We start from the raw sequence: 19,629 nt of genomic DNA, 5'->3' as shown, positions 1-19,629 counted from the left end.
AAGTGGGTTCCCATATACCCGGCTATCCAATTCCCTCTGGTTTGGTAAAGAAACACCAGAGGGAAACCAATATCAAAACTGTTCCCATTGATTTCTATGGGATTGTTTCTGGCACCCAATGCTTCAGTTTTAAAGGGGTATTCAAGTGCAAAAAAAAAAAAAAGCTGTCCCAGGGGCTACATCTGCTGTAAAAGGGGTTGTGAAGCAGATCAATGCAGAAAGCAGGGTGCACTTTACAGAGAAACTCCACCTCCAGTGCACTTAAAGGGAACATGTCATGTGGATATTTGATTATAATCTCACTAATTATATACAATCATTAACTACTAAAAAGTGCCTTAGATGTATTCACTTACTGGTGTGACAGATGGTTACCTCATAATATACACACAAAGATGCCGCATGCTAATGAGCTGATTTGAGTCCAGCGTGATGTCATTGAGTCCAGCGTATATTTAATTCAGAGCTATAGCCACTCCCCTGCCCACCTGCTGCTGATTCATATGGAAAAAAAACTGTCATTCAGCAGCAGGTGGGCGGGGAGAGTCAGGAGCTCATGAATATTCAGGACTTATCATTATCAGCTGGAGCTTTTCAATACAAGATGTTGGCAGATTGACTGGGTCAATTAAAGAAAGTGACCCAGCATTTTGCTAAGAGAATCAGTCACTTATTTGTGTTGCCCTTAGTTAGGACACCATAAAACTGGTGACAGTTTATGTTGCCCTAGCAGAATAAAATGTCATATTCACATTACTCCTGATAACAAAAGCTCCACAAAAGGTAAGTTTGTACTGCTTTCCCCAGCCCTTCCTTAGTGCTGACAGCACCGTAGCTCTGGTATTGTATTCATGGTCAGAATTGCTCCCTTTAATGCCATTCTATTGATATAAATGGGGCTTTAGTCTACCTTTCCAGTGGTGCCGCGTTAGAGGTGAAGGACGGCTAGAGGACAAACCCTATGGCCACGGTCATAGGAGCCATATTGGTTGTCACCCATATATTGCAACCCTTAAAATTAAGATATATACTGTGAAAACATAAGAAATTGGGACAAAAAAAATATTCATTGTAACTCTGGTCCCTTTTAAACTCTCCGATTTTTTTTATTCCTATTGGTGTCTGGCATTTACCCCTCCTCTCCTCTGTCAGTCGTGCCATTAATCAGGGCCACTTTGATCTCTTTGATGCTAGGTTGTCCTGGTTGCACTTGTATTGCTGCACGTCTATGGCCTTTCATATCTCACAAAAGTGCATGGAACTGATCTTCTGCGGAAGGATTCACAGAGTAATTAACGATGCTGGGGAGAGTCTTTCATCTACACAAATGCATCTGCTACAAATGAAGATATCAAACTAATGATTGCCAAACGCTGCGCTGAGAGGGCTCACAATTCAATGGACTTCCAATAAATACCTCAACAGCAGCCCAAGCGGAGAGAGAGAGGCCATACCCTGTGGTGTGCTTTTACCAAGAGCCATACTTCTAGTGAATACGAAAAAAACTTTAACGGAACCATCTCCTCTGTATCTTGTACAAGGATGTGTAGACATAGAGGCAGCACATAGAGAGGGTCTAGTCCGGGTTGGTCCCATCGCCTGTGCTAGACCCTGTGTAGGACACCCCTTTTCCAGAAGAATTGCAAAGGGAGTTCGGAAATTAGCCTAAGGCCCCATGCACAAAAACACACATTTTTTTCGGTTCGCATCTGATACATATTTTTTCAGATCGGGTGGGAACCCATTCATTTCAACGGGGCTGTAAAAGATGCAGACAGTCCACCATGTGCTGTCCGCATCCGTATGTCCGTTCCGCGGCCTGTCCATTTTGCTGACAAGGATAGGCCATTTCTACAGGAGTTAAAATTGTGGCATGTACCCGAACCAGTATAAGTGTTTTGCGTGCTGCAAAACGGATACGGTCGTGTGCATGGGGCCTTAGGGTCATGGAGGTGTGGGAGAAAAAGCCATGGCATTCAGTCCTGGGTGGCTAAACACAGTGCTATAAGGGGGGGCCCTGTCTGATCTTCCCTATGGGGCCACTCTTCCTTCTACACTACTACTGATGCAGTTTGCAGTAGAGAATAGCTGCAGAAATTCCAATATTCTGTCATTTTTTTAAATCTCTTTTTTCCTGGGTCCTCTCAGACTCTGGCAGGGACCTACAGAGCACTGTTCATCCTGTGACTCCTGGTTCATCAATAGACTAGCAGACACACGGTAGAGCATTCTTCTAAGACATGTTTTTCCCAGCCTTCAGTTCAGACTACTCCATCTCAGCGGAAGTCCCTTTTCTTATTAAAGTGAATGTGCTCTTCGTGAACACCAGACATGAGCGCAGTCAGTTTCGTAACCTCCTGACTCGATTAGCTATTACTCATTGGGAGAATTTTACAGAGTTGCCCAAAAGACTCCATGGAGGCCTCTTACACAAGAGATCCTGACAGTGATTACTGGCCAAGCCTCTACTGTGGAGGCCAAACCATCTCGTCTACACATCTGGCAGTGACCGGTGACCACAATGGGGGGCGGCCTGGGTGCACTACGCGCTCCTATAAGTACATCCCAGCAGCTTGGAAACAATTAGTGTGTCGAAACGTTTTATGCCTGCTGTGAGTTTTAGAAGTCAAACTAAAAGAACAGTCTATCAATAGAAAAAAACAACAGGGTCACGTGTATCTGCTCCGTCCAAGAACATATCTAAGGCATGTGAAGTTCACTGCTGCAAGGGATGCTGGGTAATATTCTTCAGCATGTAACATATACAATGATATAGCAGATAGTTACTGACGGCAACTTATTCCATACTGATAAAATTGTGGTGTGACATAACACATACTGCTTCCAGCACCGCCACTCCGATCCTCGCAGTCGCTGCAGTGACGACACGTCTATATACTATATATACTCTGAGGTATACAGCACATTACTGCTGAGGCCAGTGATTGGCTGCAGCAGTAACAAGTACTATACGGGCACGTCATTGCGGGACGGATTGGAGCGGCGAAGCTGGAAGCAGGTGGTGAGTATATGTTATTTCATAATTTTATGACAATTTCTGCCTGTTAAGGACCTTTTTTTTTTTTTTTTTATAACAACTCGAACAATCCCTTTAAGACCCCATGTTCAGAATTTCATGCCAACATCCATAGTCAATCCAATGATAATCTGTGTTCGTAACCCTGTTTGTAGACCTGATGGCAGGAATCAGACGACACGCGGTGTTTGTTTGTAGTCTGTTACCGTGGAGACACATCGGATTACACAGAGAACTAAAAAGTTCTGCAAAATATGTTCATTTTGTATCTTAGATGTATTGAAGCAATAAAAAGGGTTACCAAAGTCTCCATACCTATTAGGGCTCATGCACACGGCCTCAGCCATTTTTGTGGTCCGCAAAAAACGGATACCCCCCGCGTGCATCCCACCCATCCAGCCCATAATAGAACAGTCCTATTCTTGTCCGTAATAGGACATGTTCTATATTTTTGCGGGTTAACATGGAACAGTGTGTTGTACCACATCTTTTGTGGCCCCACTGAAGTGAATGGGTCCGCAACTGACCAGCAAAAAATGCGGATCGGATACAGACCACAAATACGCTCGTGTGCATGTGCCCTCAGAGTTTGCTTACATACACCGGAACAAACAAAAATCTGTGCAGATTTATGTCCAAAACTGAATAGCATGAATCCGTGTGAGGATCTGCAGCATAAATCCTATGGTACAGATCCCAGAGGTGGCACTCAGAGCCCTCTCTGTGGGCACCCGTGCCCTGGAAAAAAGTCTACGGTGTACCAATATGTCTTAGACCGTTCCTGCCATTCATCAGCGCAGGGCGCACTATGTACAGCACAGGCAGCGCACTGAATGTAGGGAGGTTATTATAGCTAAATGATAAAGTACATGGAAGATACACTATACTGGACTGTAGTATTCAGGTTAGGCTACTTTCACACTAGCGGCACGGACCTCCGACAGGCTGTTTCGTCGGGTGAACAGCCTGTCGGATCCGTCCTGCCGTTAGTGACCGCTCCGTCCCCATTGACTATAATGGGGGCGGGGGCGGAGTTCCGGTGGAGGCACGGCAGCGCACGGCGAGAGGCTGCCGTAATAAAACTACAACATATCCGACATTTATTCCGGCAGCCTCTCACCGTGCGCTGCCGTGCCTCGCCGGAACTCCACCCTCGCCCCCATTATAGTCAATTGGGACGGAGCTGCAGTCCGGGGGCACGCGGTCACTAGCGGCAGGACGGATCCGACAGGCTGCTCACCCGACGGAACAGCCTGCCGGAGGTCCGTGCCGCTAGTGTGAAAGTAGCCTTAATTTGCCATGTTGGCACTTTGTGATAAATAAGTGGATTTGGGGTTGCAGTTTCACTCGCCACCACTGTCCTATGGTTAATCCAACATATGTGAACAAACCCTGAGGGGTATGTAGACGTTTGCAACCCGTTTTATTGCTTAAATGCATGTATGATATAAAATGAACATACTTTGGCAAAAGACTTGATTAAAAAGTTCTCTGTGTCTCCACGGTAACAGACTACAAACAAACACTGTGTGTCGTCTGATCCTCCCATCAGGTGTTACTCGTTTCTTCTTTTTTTGCTAACCTACCACAAATGACACAGCCTACAAAGAACTCACAATTAGGAAAGCTTATTGTGTTGGGGGGACGGGTTGACCCCTTCTAACCTACACCCCCTCCGTAAATAAACGTCTCGGGCTTGTTGGAGACACATAATGCATTCTAAGATGATATAATGATAAAGGAGTTAGCGCCGCCATCGTGAGGCAATATGTCAGCACTAAACCCTCACAGGGAAACATAATAGGAGCATAAGGTCAGGCAGTTAGCTATCGATCTGTTAGTCTTGGCTCTGACGGGAGCCTTCCTGTTACCTAATATTCCGTACAGATTAGTATTAAACATCGCTGATCTCTGCCAAGCCCCCGACACGTGCTGCAGACGCCATTAATACAACCCCCGAGAGTCGCTGCTGTTTTTCTGCTAAATTACGCAACAAATAAGAGCACATATCTCCTAATGATATCAAACAGGTGTTAATAGAAGCCCAACATCTGATGTCAGACAGCCGGGGCCTGCGCTGGCAATGAATCCTTCACACAGCGCGTTTCATGAGCTCCTGGATTACAAACCGTCATTATTCACAGAAAGGGCTACACAGGAGCAATTCATCAACAGCGCTATATACAGCCTGAAGACTGGATTCGGAGAAACATTTAATTGCTTGGTTTGCTTAGCGATTATCGGTGCTAATTACGTTTTCATCGAGCTTACGCAAGCGCTGAAAGACATGGCATGAGGGCGAGAGGGGGGGGTCTTTAAACAGAGGATTATTTAATGTGATGAGCAAACTTCGGGTGACACTGAGGCTTTGGAGACTTCACGCTAGGACAGATGGATCCCTGCAGTTAGCAAATTGTCTAATAAAATATTGGCTAGCCTGCTTACAAAAATAATAAAAAAAAAATTAAAAAAAATCTGATTTCTTCTGCAGTAAATTTGCCATCAGAAATCATAATACACAGAAGACTACACTGTGCAATGTTAAACACAGTCACTCGTCACTTTCCTGATATGCTGTCATCGTCTTAAAGGGAAGCTCCAAGATTCCCATTTGAGTTAAACTTTAGAGGTCGCAATGAACAATTTTTGCACGGCCTGTGCTTGCCGGGGTACGTCCCCACCAAATGGTTAAAATTTTGTTGCCGAATTGACAGAGGGTGCAAAGGATGAAATCCATGCCGGAAATCCACAGCATACATTCACATGCCATGGATTTAAATGGGTTGTCCCACGAAAAATAATCTACAGTTTTCAAACCAGCCCCTGGATCTGAATGCTTTTGTAATTGCATGTAATTAAAAATGTAGCATAGCCACTGAGCTATTCAATAAAATGTATCTGCATAGCGCCACCTGCTGTTTGTTTATCTTATTTCTTTGCCCGACTCACTGAGAAGGCCGCACATGCTCAGTTTGATCCTTCAACTGCCTCCTGAGCTGCGATAGGAGGAGAGCTGCAGCATAATAGACACGCCCCCAGAGCTGCAGCAGAATAGACATGCCCCCGGAGCCGCAGCAGAAAAGACACGCCCCTTGATATAAATCTAGCAGAGCAATGAATGGGGAGATCTCTGGATCCATGTGAGGTACAGGGCTGGTTCTAGCTTTGTTAGAAAGAGACTGCCATGTACTACGGTATATGATGTCCGATTTTCATTTTTTAAATTAAATAGTCATGGGATAAGCCCTTTAAAATCCACACCAAATTACATGCAGATTCTGTTGTGGAAATTTTCTGCAGCTCAACTTTGCAGCTACTGTACATGCTGCAGATATTTTGCATGCAATTCCACTGTGGAAAATCTGCAGCCTGTCATGCATGGCAGTACCCTAAGAAAGGTGACCCCTTCTATGCAGAGGCAAAATGTAAAATGTAACCTGTAAAATGTTGCAAAAAGTGATGGTTTTCATACTTGATTAATATGAGACCGATTGATAGTTGCAACTGCTATATTAAAAAACAATAAAAACTTTTGGAAATATTTTTTTTTGTTGCAAAAAGTGAACTGGCACATCTCTCCCATAAACTTTAGATTGGAAAGTACAGAGATAGAGTGAATAACTTCCCAAAAATTGTCCTCTACAGTAAGAGAAGGGTGGCAGGAGGCGAGGTTCTCACATTGCCTCATAGACGGTGCATACAGCGTTACCTCTCCTGAGGACATAATAGTGATGTATTGAAGAAATTTTGGGCGAAAAATGTGAACTACTTCCTAATTATTCATGTCCCACGTGGGAAGTTATTAGCCTCAGGGGCATAGCTATGGGTTTAAGGGCGCTGGTGCAAAAGTTGACCAAGGGGATAATGTAAGGATCTCTGGTGGTCTAGGGAAGCGAAATAGTAAATTTTACAGTACAGCTGCACAGTTCTCTCTATGAATGGGCAGAGCAATTTAGGAATGTTCTGCTTAATCATTGAAGGTAAAGACAGCTCATGGTGAGGGCATCATTGCCCTGGCTGTAGCTTCTTGCTTCTGATTATAGATATGAGTGCGGGGAGCAGATGGTGAGCCCCATACAGCTTTAACGGTACAGCTGCACAGTTCTCTCTATGAATTGGCAATTAGGCAGTAATTTAGGAATGTTCTGCCCAATCATTGAAGGTAAAGACAGCACGGACGTGTGGGGACCCCCCTGGCTTCGGGGTCAAGTTGTAACTGCTACCAATATAGCTAAGTCACTGTTAGAGTTAATTTTGTAAAGAATATTTGGCTGAATTACAAGCTTGCATTGTATTATGAGAAATGTACATTATATTTGTGTGACCTCTCCCATCATTTCGGAAAAATTTGGGATTTAGACTGTTGTGGCTTCAGTCTTCTCGCAGGGCTAGAAGTCACGAAGATCACGGTGGGATTTATAGCTCAGCGACCACTATGAACCACAGGATGTTGAACCCTACGGTACAAATATCCCAACAGTGGAGCCGCTCTAACACAGAAATGTCAAGGATAATATCTACAGAAACTCCCTCGGTGTTCATGTCACCATGTGAGACAACATTGTACATAATTTGCAAGAGTTGAGCGTTTCCTTCGACATGACGAGTAGCCAGCTGACTGTCAGAGAAATGTCCGATCTCCACATAAACAGTTTTGGACAGAGGAACAACTTCCACATCCGGAGACCAGATTGCTTTTCAGGTCCCTGGTGGGTAATTATGAACTTGTCCTTTCAGTGTTAATAAATGTTTTACAGACGTCGGACTCCTTTAATAGTGGGTCTTGGGAAAGACCGGAGACAAAAGTTAATAGAAGATCATTTGCTGGGAATGTATCCGCTTTGATAGGAGGAGGCTCAGATCTCCATCAATGATGGAGCTTATCTCACTGTGCGAGAACATACAACTCAACAACGACTCTCATGGCCGGAGGAAGGATGTGTGGTAAGTGTCTTTCTTTCCTAGAAAACAAGCTATTACTACTTCCTTTCGCTCACTAAATAAGTCAATGGAAATGTTGCACAGCCTGAGGTTACTGCCTGAGAACACGCTAAGGTACATGAATGCTTCTCAGTATTAGGCCTCAGTCCAGTGGATAGGTGATAAATGCTTCAAGGCTTGAATACTCATTTAAAGGACTATCCCATGACTGGTGTAAAAAAATTAATTTAGACATCATATGAGAATCTCTATCTAACACCAGCCCAATACTTCACATGGATTCCTATTCATTTCTCCAAGTGCTCTGCTAGGCTGGCATCTCTGGGTGGCGTGTCCTTTCTGCTACAGCTCTGTCCCTTTCTCAGCTTGGGGTGTATCTTTCCGCTACAGCTCTCTCCCCTATCACAGCTCGGATACAGAGCTGATGGCAGTTGAAAGATGGAACTGAGCATGTGCGACCACCTTAGCGATGTTACCGAGTTGGTTTGAAAAATGTAGAATATTATTAATGGGGACAATCCTTTTAAAGAGGTTATCCAATAGTACAAATACTACCCCCCTCCTATAGACGATACTTACCCAGTCCCCAGCACCCGCGTCCCTCCGGATCCCTGCACAGCTACCGCTGCATCTCACCGTCGAGCGGATCAAAACATCCGCCAACTGGAAGTTGCAGCCAATAGCAGGCCGTGATGCTGACCAGCCTCCCTAGCATCGTGGGTTATGCTAGGGAGGCTAGTCACCACCACAGCCAGCTATTGGCTGTCGGGGACCAGGTAAGGGTATTTTTACACTAGAGTTAGAGGAATCCGGAATCCGTGTGCAAAGTTTGTTTCCGGATCTGGATCAGTCTGACAAATGCATTGAAATACCGGATCCATCTCTCCAGTGTCATCCGGAAAAACGGATGCAGTATTTTTTATTTTTTTTCACATTTTTAAAGGATCCGCTTTTCCGGAACACTTGGTACCGTATCCAGCATTAAAACATTTCAACGGAAATCCGGCATTCCGGCAAGTGTTCCGTGCATGCTGCGGTATTTTCTCCGGCCAAATACCGTAAAAGTGACTGAACCGAAGAAATCCTGATGCATACTGAACGGAATGCTTTTCATTCAGAATGCATTGGGATAAAAAAGCAGCGTTTTTTTCCGGTATTGAGCCCCTGTGACGGAACTCAATACCAGAAAACTTTAACGCTAGTGTGAAAGTACCCCAAGTATAGTCTATAGAAGGGGCCCAGGCATAGTGGGGGGGGGTATTTGCACTATTGGATAAAGCCTTTAAGGCCCAATTACGTGATACAACTTTTTGAAACCTGCAATAAACAACATGTTATTTGGAAAAAAATGATGGTGGATTCCATTTCTCCGGCTGAGGTTCGCCATGGATGACTAGCAATGGCTTTGCAAGAGTCCGGCTCTTTGCAGCAATGCCCATTTACAAGATGCACATTTACTGCCGCTGATCATCTTCTCATTGATCTGGTCTTTCTTTCTCGCTTACCAATTATAGTTTTGATCACTTGGAAACAGTCAGGAGTAGTTGTCTATTGCTGTCTACTAAGGACTAAGGACATGTTCACAAGGGGGAACTTGCCATTGGAAGGTCGGTGAGCCATAATTCTGGTGGGTGCCGCATGGTGCCCTTCTCCCTTTGTTTTCAGTTTGCAGACCAGCGTCAACCATGAAAAGTGAGCGGTCTGCTTGAAGCCGTGGCAGGTGCCCACTCGTGGCTTAGCTCCATTCAATGAAGCTGAGCCATGAGAGGGTCCACAGCATCCAAAGTACCCTTTAGGAGTTCTCCACTGGAAGTGGTTGAGTATTATTGCTTTTCTGTTATGCTATCACAGTGCGAGCCGTTTGCCACATTTTTTATAAAATCTTATATTTTAAAGTTTCTTCAACCCTTCCTGTTCTTAGGAACCGTAGGCGGCTCATCCCATGAAAACAAATTGAGGGGAAGGGGGGGGGGGGTTGTGGAAAGTCTGAAGAGAGACAAGAAAATGAGTGAGGACTTCTCTGGTCGAGCCCCCACAAAATTTTTCCTCACTCATCAGCAGAACACATACATAATTTCTGGCAAGAGCACAAAGCAACGAACTGCTGCCAAGATCGATGTGAAATTAAGAGATAAAATGGGCAAAATAATATATTCTAGAGCGAGACGGGTATAATGACGCCTTGTCAACAAGTTTCATTTTTTGAATGTCATGGGAAGACTTCTATCAGGAGTAAAGTCATACTGAATGAAGAGGGCCCAATAGGTGCATCAGGGGCCAGAAGAGAAAGTGAAGGACTCAGAAATCTCAAAAACTAGGTAAGTACATTAAAACTTACCTCCACAGAAAAAAGAAACCAAAAAACTGTTTTTCTTCTTAGGATCGTTTTTCAGCATTAAATTAAAGCCACTAGTTTGGGAGGTCATTATTTCTTCTCATGGTCCTGTACCTGTAGGTAGGTACTGATGCTGCGGTCAGTAGTAACACTCACACCATATCCATACCATGGAGTAGACTTTGGCTCATGCACACAACCGTACTCTTGGTATGCATCCGATCCGCACTTTTTGAGGATCAGATGCGGACCCATTCATTTCAATAGGGCCAAAAAAAATGCGGACAGCACACCACGTGCTGTCTACATCCGTACGTCCGTGCCGTCATCCATCAAAAAAAGTAGAACACGTGCTATGTATGTATGTATGTTTTGTGGACAAGGATAAGACATTTCTATAGAAATGAAAAAGAAAATAGCGGCATGTACGCAGCCGCTATCTGTGTATTGTGGATCACAGTCATGTGCATGAGGCCTAACTGAAAGCCTCCATTTTACTAATTCCATATAATATACCCCCAAACCAGGGGCAAATGTGAGTCACTAAAGGCCAATCACTTGCTTAAAAAATCTGCTTCCTGGAAAATCCACCAGTCACCTGCAAAGAACCTATGAACGAGCCCAAGTGTCCGGGGTCAGAACCTGCAGCACAAGCAAAAGCTCATCAGGGGTTGTCCAGGACTACAAAAACATGGCTGCTTTCTTCCCAAAACAGCATCACACCTGTGCATATGTTGTGAGTGGGATTGCAGCTCAGTCCCATAAATATACAATACCAGGAACAACCCATGGACAGGTGTGGTGCTGTTTTTGGAAAAAAGCAGCCATGTTCTCTAACCCTTAAAAACTTTCAGAAGATAAAGCTATAAGCCCGTGGCTGCTCTAATAACCTCCATTACATAGCTCTTAAAGAGCATCTGTCAGCAGCTTTCTACCCATGACACTGGCTGACCTGTTACATGTGCGCTTGACAGCTGAAGACATCTGTGTTGGTCCCATGTTCATATGTGCCCGCATTGCTGAGAAAAATGATGTTTTAATATATGCAAATGAGCCTCTAGGAGCAACGGGGGCGTTACCATTACACCTAGAGGCTCTGCTCTCTCTGCAACTGCCGCGTCCTCTGCACTGCACTTTGCAATGTATCCACTGTCTGGCCCTGTCTAATAAAGTTCAGAGGTCATGGAAGTTGCAGATAGAGCAGAGCCTCTAGGTGTAATGGTAACGCCCCCGTTGCACCTAGAGGCTCATTTGCATATATTATAACATCATTTTTCTCAGCACTGCGGGCACATATGAACATGGCACCAACACAGACGTCTTCAGCTGGAAAGTGCACATGTAACAGGTCAGTCAGTGTCATAGGGACAAAACTGCTCAGAATCATATAAACATGGCTGCCTTCCTCTAGAGACAGCACCACACCTGCTCATAGGTTGTGGTTAGTGTAGACTGAATCGAGCTTCGGGTCATAGATCCGAAGCTCGCGACTCTCAACCTTAAATCAGTCCGAAAAATTTCAGTGGAGCTGTGCCGCAATACCAGACACATCCCATGGACAGGTGCGGCGCTGTTTTTGGAAGCAGCAATGTTTTTCTAATTCTGAACAACTCCTTTAAGGGAACATAATTCATTTACATATAAAGTTGTGTGTCCGTGACTGCTCCTCTGGGCAGGTTACCAGTAATATCAGCAAGACGTTCCCATCAGAGCAAAACAACAGGGAAAAAAAAATCTAAAATTAATAAAGTGAAAGGTCCATTTATTTCCTTACTATTAGGTATGTTATAGACCTTGTCACTACGACTAACAGGCAGTGCGCATCTTGTCTTTGGATGTGGATTTCTAGGACATTGTGACATAGTGTTCCTGGTCCATCACCGCTACATCCATGTCTATCCTCTCGGTCAGATGAGCCCGCTGCTTCTGTATTTTTCACCCCGCAGGTCGACAATTGTGCTGCAGGGGAGGAGGGAGGTGGAGCTCCGGCATGCCAAATTAGTTTTCACTAAGAGAACCATGACATCACCATTTTAAGGTTGTGATTCGGCCGCCCTCCCATGTTTGTGGTCAGAAGGTTTGGGGGGGGGGGAGTGCTTGTGTCTCCTGCTGGCGTATCTCTCACTTTTGGGGGAGTGGAGGAAAACTACTGTCCAACCATAGACCTTGCTGCTTTTTACATGCTGGGTACAACTTCACTTTTTTTTTTTTCTCTCTCCCTCTTTCTCTCTTACTCTTTCCACATCATGTAATTTCACCACAAAGGAGCCGAGGAGCTCAGGTTCAAATAAGGCTGTCAGGAAGAAACCGAGAGGCAGAGAGGAAAAAGATGGGCTCTGGATCCAGGGATGAGATTCGGGATAGCCTGTTCCAAGGCAGCAGGTAACGTCCTGCCCTGCTGAACAGCAAGGACATGCTAGGACAATAAAACAGACTGCACAACGTTACTGCAAAGAAGAAGGAAAAAAAAAAACACGACAGATTTTTTAAATATTTATATTATATATTATTTTTTTTACTGGAGAATCTTTGGGACAGCAGAGTTTACTAGAAGAAGCGAACACGTTTTTTTCAGAAGTCATCATCAAGGGATATCAGTGATCCTGGACAGGTATGCATTGTAAAGGTATACTTTTACATAGGACTGCAGGTAAATTTACGATGGGTGAATCATCATAAAGCACGAGTAGTGCTTCCCCCAAACAAGGGATAGATTCACATCTGCATCATTTGTTTCATTTTTTTTTTTAAATCCTTTTAGCATTGGAACAAATTTTAGATAAAACAAAAAGTATAAAGTTACCAGGCTGCAGGAAATATATATATATACAAATTGTATACAAACTGTTGCAGAAAGATTTTTGGCATGTAAAGGGTTAAACCCAACGATTGGCGAGCAGCCAGATTTTTCACCTCCCTTTAAAGCGTCTTTCTTTCCAGCCTCCTGTCGGTCCATAGGTAATCACAGGATGCTGCCAGCACCGCAGGAGCAGGAAGCAGCACTTCGTGTTGCTGAGAGGGGTTTCTAATAAGGGTCCGGTATTTTACCCCTCCCCCCCCTTTTAATATAATGACTATAGGACAATGTAAAGAGTCGTCGGAGGTCACGCTGTTCTAATATGACAGGATGTATAATAGTCAGCGTACCTTATGGGGTTAATAATGGGCTATCTACTGGGAAATCCATGCCGCTGGGTTGACACAGTGTATCAGGACAGAGGACAAGTAGTCACATTCATGGCATTCTTGACGGAGAATATTTCACATGGATTATGGCATTTGTGCAATGTCTGTTTGACAATGGAGGGGGGGGGAGTGTTTAACCATCTCATACATAGCGGCATCTTTTATATCCTGGGTCTATTCTACTGTAATATTAGCGGTATATCACTAGTTTTATGCAATCTGCTCAGTAATGCTTCTGACTGATGCAGAGAAGGAAAAAAACTGACGATGCTTGTCCCAAGAGCTTGCAGTCTGGGCAGGATCCTCTGAACATGTGCTAATCTCAATGCATGGGCGCTGGTCATTGCACCCTCAAGGCTTGCCTGTCACTAGATTGTAAGCTCCACTGCACAGACGGCGCAGTCTTTACAATGCAGCTCCCCAGTGGTGCTTCCTGGTAAACACCTGCACTTTACTGGTTCCCAGTCCATAAAGACCATTAAAAAAAGTGCTCTATTCTTTCAGCTGAGCTCTTGAACTGGGCAGCTTACAATTTCCTCAGTGTCTGGGGGCCCCTATCTGGACGTGACCTTTGGTGTCTCGGACGGCAGGGGTCCCGGAAAAAGGGGATTTAAAAGATGGATCTTGTTTCTGGTCATCTGTCATTTGTCTGACACTCAATCCTCCGGTCTACAATCCAGGGATCAGAGAACGAGCAGAGAAAAGTTTAACTCTGTTGAGATAAAGGCTTACAGAGTGTTCATTGTAGCTCATTTAGATGGGAGAGATAAGGGCTCCAGGCAGCTGCCCCAGGACATCTGATCCCCTCCTGCTTTATGCTATGGGCGGCGGGCACCACTACTTAGCATGGTATGGGAGACGGGCGATACAGAGAAGCCACTCACCCGTGCCACCGTCTGAACACAGGAGCTCACAGGTTTCCAGGAGCCGGGCTACCAAGTGACACTTCATTTCTAAAAAGTTTCCTTATTAGATTTCCAATTAAAAAAAAGTATAAGTTTTGTGCAATAGAGTATTTCAGGTTGGGGCGCGGAGCTGATGTAATCGCAGGAGTCATTGTAAGTGATCCCACATTGCTGCGCCGAAGGCTTATCTGAATACACCACAAGCCGAGGTTATAAATATAGCATCCTCCGCACTAGTCGGCGGAGCTTGCAATCTAAGGAAAAAGTTGAAATAGAAGGCGCTGGGATGGTCGCTCCTGGAGAGCCGGGCAGCTGAATAAACCATAGGAAGCCCCCCTCCGATCCCAACCCCCACCGCAACTCCTCACAGAGTGAAAAGTTCATAGCAGCAAAGCTTCAGCTCTGTAGAGTCAGGCAGTCATGTGAAATGAAAATACCGCGTCCCTCTACTATCTACTATACATATACAGTATATACGCCTGCACAGAGGAGCGCAATATCTGCACTGCAGCGTACCGTAATAGTGCATACGAATCCTAGGAAAGGCTGATATTGGGAGCAACATCGTGTTCCTAAATATTAGTTACCTTTAAAATCTCATAACTGCAACATATAGATTACTTATTTATTAATATTAGGGGTGACGCGTTTCGTCCTCCGTTGCACCTTTCTTCCCATTAGGGGCACTCTAACCATCTGACTTAGGGTTCGTTCACACAAACGTATTTTGCGTTCCGTATACGGGCCGTTTTCTGCGTTTCATATACGGAACCATTAATTTCAGTGGGTCCGCATCCGTTGCTCCGTTCCGTGGCCCCGCAAAAATTGTCCTAATTGTCCATTTTTTTTGCGGACACGAGTAGGCATTTCTATAATAGGCCTCCTGTTCCGTTCCGCAAATTGCGGAAGGCACACTGGCGCCATCCGTGTTTTGCGGATCCGCGATTTGTGGATCGCCAAAAAACGGCACGGTCGTGTGAACAAGCCCTCAAAGGTTTATCCAATAGTACAAATACCCACCACAATGCCCGAGCCCCTCCTATAGACGATGCTTACCTGCTCCCTGGCACCCGCCTCTGGATCGTCGCTGCTGCATCTCCCCGTCGCGCGGATGAAAACATCCGAGCAGCCAATAGCAGGCCACGACAGTGACCAGGGAGATGCAGCGGTGGGTGGAGGGATGCGGGTGCCGGGGACTGGGTAAGTATAATCTATAGAAGGAGCCTGGGTATTGTGGGGGGTATTCGTACTATTGGATAACCCCTTTATTCTTGGCTGAGAACCCTCAATGCAGATAGATATACAGAGAACTGGGGGTCTATGGAGAGCGGAATGACCCTCTCCATTGAAAACCCCTTAGATCTGTGATGGCTAAACCTCCGGCACTCCAGCTGTGGCAAAACTACGACTCCCAAGATGTACACTTGTTTGGCTGTTCTCAGAACTGCACAGAAGAGTACGGAGCATGCTGGGAGTCGTAGTTTCACCACAGCTGGAGTGGCGGAGGTTAGCCATCACTGACTTAGAGGCTTAAAGGGGTTGCACGGGATTAGAAAACCATGACTCCTTTCCTCCAGCGCTGATGTTCACACTCCTCATCTATAATTGCTAGAACAATTCACTGCTACGGCTGTCTGTTTCCTCCTCTACTCATATCCATCTGCTTCACATCACTTGTCTCATCTACCTCATTATTGCCATGTACTTTAGTGTATAACTATGTGAAGACGCGTCAGTAAGAGGCCCACGTAGCCCCAGAAGCTGGCCATTTTGTCATCATCTTTTCAGTTAGACTTTAAAAAGGTATCAACCCCTGAGGAATCTCATTTTTTATTAATTTTTTTACATCATTTCCTATATTGTACAAATATATATTTTCCTTTCTTCCATAAACAGTGCCACCTCTGTCCACAGGTTGTTTCTTGCTATTGCAGTTCAACACCATTCACTTCAATGGAGCTTAGCTGCCACGTCCGATACACCCCATGGACCAGGTGTGTTGTTTGGAAGAAAGCAGCTATATTTCTCTACCTTTAAACAACACTCATTTAAAGGGATTGTCACAGATTATTAAAAATCTTGGAGCCTCAAATAAAAAATAAAAAAAACTACTCACCTCTTTCTTGTACTGGTCCGATCCTCCTGCCACTATTAATTTACCAACTGCAGCGGTGAGCACATGACTGCTGCAGCCAATCACTGTCCTCAGATGTAAAACAATAAGGATAATGATTGGCTGCAGCAGTCATGTGCCATATACTGGCAAGTCTCGGCTGCAGTTGGTAAATAAGCAGGACCAGGCGGTGGAGATCAGGACCAGGCGGTGGAGAACAGGACCAGGCGGTGGAGATCAGGACCAGGCGGTGGAGAACAGGACCAGGTGGTGGAGACCAGGACCAGGCGGTGGAGAACAGGACCAGGCGGTGGAGAACAGTGCTGGGGAAAGAGCCGAGTATGACAAGATTTTTATTTTATTTTAGACTATTAGAGGGCTTGTCATCATAGATTTATCAGGGGCACCCTCCTTGCTGGTAAGTTACCAGAAGGCAATTCACTGAGAGTGGAGGACGCCAAATCAGTCACTGTAAATGCATATTGGTAAAGACAAGATGGCGCCCTAAAGGGGTCGACAGAAATAAGACTTAAGACATATCAATCAGACTTGCTGCAGGAGCGATCACTGATCTCCCATATGACTCTCATGGCAGAGCCTGATCCGACAAAGTCATTCATTGGAAAATCCTAAGGCTCAGTTCACATCTGCAATGTGGCTTCAGTTATGAACGAAAACCTCAGTGAAGTGCTGGATCTGTTACATGACAGACACCAGCCGGGCCTATGGACCTCATTCACGTATAAAGAGCTCCATTGGGTTCCACTATGGACCACATGCTCTAGCTATAGGCACAGCAGCAGAGGTGACCACCATGGACCACATGCTCTAGCAACAGGCACTGCAATAGAGGTGACCACCCTGGACCACATGCTCTAGCAACAGGCACTGCAATAGAGGTGACCACCCTGGACCACATGCTCTAGCAACAGGCACTGCAATAGAGGTGACCACCCTGGACCACATGCTCTAGCTATGGGCACAGCAGCAGAGGTGACCACCCTGGACCACATGCTCCAGCTATGGGCACAGCAGCAGAGGTGACCACCCTGGACCACATGCTCTAGCAACAGGCACTGCAATAGAGGTGACCACCCTGGACCACATGCTCTAGCTATGGGCACAGCAGTAGAGGTGACCACCCAGGACCACATGCTCCAGCTATGGGCACAGCAGCAGAGGTGACCACCCTGGACCACATGCTCTAGCAACAGGCACTGCAATAGAGGTGACCACCCTGGACCACATGCTCTAGCTATGGGCACAGCAGTAGAGGTGACCACCCAGGACCACATGCTCTAGCTATGGGCACAGCAGCAGAGGTAACCACCACCGGACCACATGCTCTAGCTATGGGCACAGCAGCAGAGGTGACCACCATGGACCACATGCTCTAGCTATGGGCACAGCAGCAGAGGTAACCACCACCGGACCACATGCTCTAGCTATGGGCACAGCAGCAGAGGTGACCACCATGGACCACATGCTCTAGCTATGTGCACAGCAGCAGAGGTGACCACCCTGGACCACATGCTCTAGCTATGGGCACAGCAGCAGAGGTGACCACCCTGGACCACATGCTCTAGCTATGGGCACAGCAGCAGAGGTAACCACCACCAGACCACATGCTCTAGCTATGGGCACAGCAGCAGAGGTGACCACCCTGGACCACATGCTCTAGCAACAGGCACTGCAATAGAGGTGACCACCCTGGACCACATGCTCTAGCAACAGGCACTGCAATAGAGGTGACCACCCTGGACCACATGCTCTAGCTATGGGCACAGCAGCAGAGGTGACCACCCTGGACCACATGCTCCAGCTATGGGCACAGCAGCAGAGGTGACCACCCTGGACCACATGCTCTAGCTATGGGCACAGCAGCAGAGGTAACCACCACCGGACCACATGCTCTAGCTATGGGCACAGCAGCAGAGGTGACCACCATGGACCACATGCTCTAGCTATGTGCACAGCAGCAGAGGTGACCACCCTGGACCACATGCTCTAGCTATGGGCACAGCAGCAGAGGTGACCACCCTGGACCACATGCTCTAGCTATGGGCACAGCAGCAGAGGTAACCACCACCGGACCACATGCTCTAGCTATGGGCACAGCAGCAGAGGTGACCACCCTGGACCACATGCTCTAGCAACAGGCACTACAACAGAGGTGACCACCTGGACCACATGCTCTAGCAAAAGGCACAGCAGCAGAGGGGACCACCATGGACCACATGCTCTAGCTATGGGCACAGCAGCAGAGGTGACCACCCTGGACCACATGCTCTAGCTACGGGCACAGCAGCAGAGGTGACCACCCTGGACCACATGCTCTAGCAACAGGCACTGCAATAGAGGTGACCACCCTGGACCACATGCTCTAGCAACAGGCACTGCAATAGAGGTGACCACCCTGGACCACATGCTCTAGCAACAGGCACTGCAATAGAGGTGACCACCCTGGACCACATGCTCTAGCTATGGGCACAGCAGCAGAGGTGACCACCCTGGACCACATGCTCCAGCTATGGGCACAGCAGCAGAGGTGACCACCCTGGACCACATGCTCTAGCAACAGGCACTGCAATAGAGGTGACCACCCTGGACCACATGCTCTAGCTATGGGCACAGCAGTAGAGGTGACCACCCAGGACCACATGCTCCAGCTATGGGCACAGCAACAGAGGTGACCACCCTGGACCACATGCTCTAGCAACAGGCACTGCAATAGAGGTGACCACCCTGGACCACATGCTCTAGCTATGGGCACAGCAGTAGAGGTGACCACCCAGGACCACATGCTCTAGCTATGGGCACAGCAGCAGAGGTGACCACCCTGGACCACATGCTCTAGCTATGGGCACAGCAGCAGAGGTAACCACCACCGGACCACATGCTCTAGCTATGGGCACAGCAGCAGAGGTGACCACCATGGACCACATGCTCTAGCTATGTGCACAGCAGCAGAGGTGACCACCCTGGACCACATGCTCTAGCTATGGGCACAGCAGCAGAGGTGACCACCCTGGACCACATGCTCCAGCTATGGGCACAGCAGCAGAGGTGACCACCCTGGACCACATGCTCTAGCAACAGGCACTGCAATAGA

The 19,629-nt window shown here is 46.5% G+C and overlaps 2 protein-coding genes across 9 annotated transcripts in view; one reads left to right on the top strand and one right to left on the bottom strand.

Moving 5' to 3' along the window:
- The window catches only part of RALGPS1 (Ral GEF with PH domain and SH3 binding motif 1), a 351,272-nt gene that overhangs the window by 145,075 nt on the left and 186,568 nt on the right, over positions 1-19,629 (bottom strand). The gene's annotated exons all lie outside the window — the stretch shown is intronic.
- The window catches only part of ANGPTL2 (angiopoietin like 2), a 31,126-nt gene continuing 23,956 nt past the window's right edge, over positions 12,460-19,629 (top strand). The window contains exon 1 of the mRNA XM_040442464.1: positions 12,460-12,924. The gene's annotated coding sequence lies outside the window, so the exon portion shown is untranslated. The remainder of the gene's footprint in view (positions 12,925-19,629) is intronic.

The sequence above is a fragment of the Bufo bufo genome, chromosome 8, assembly GCF_905171765.1.
Source record: "Bufo bufo chromosome 8, aBufBuf1.1, whole genome shotgun sequence".
NCBI classification, from domain to species: Eukaryota; Metazoa; Chordata; class Amphibia; order Anura; family Bufonidae; genus Bufo; species Bufo bufo.
The sequence above is the reverse complement of the archived record's forward strand: the minus strand, read 5'-3'. Positions and strand labels throughout refer to the sequence as shown.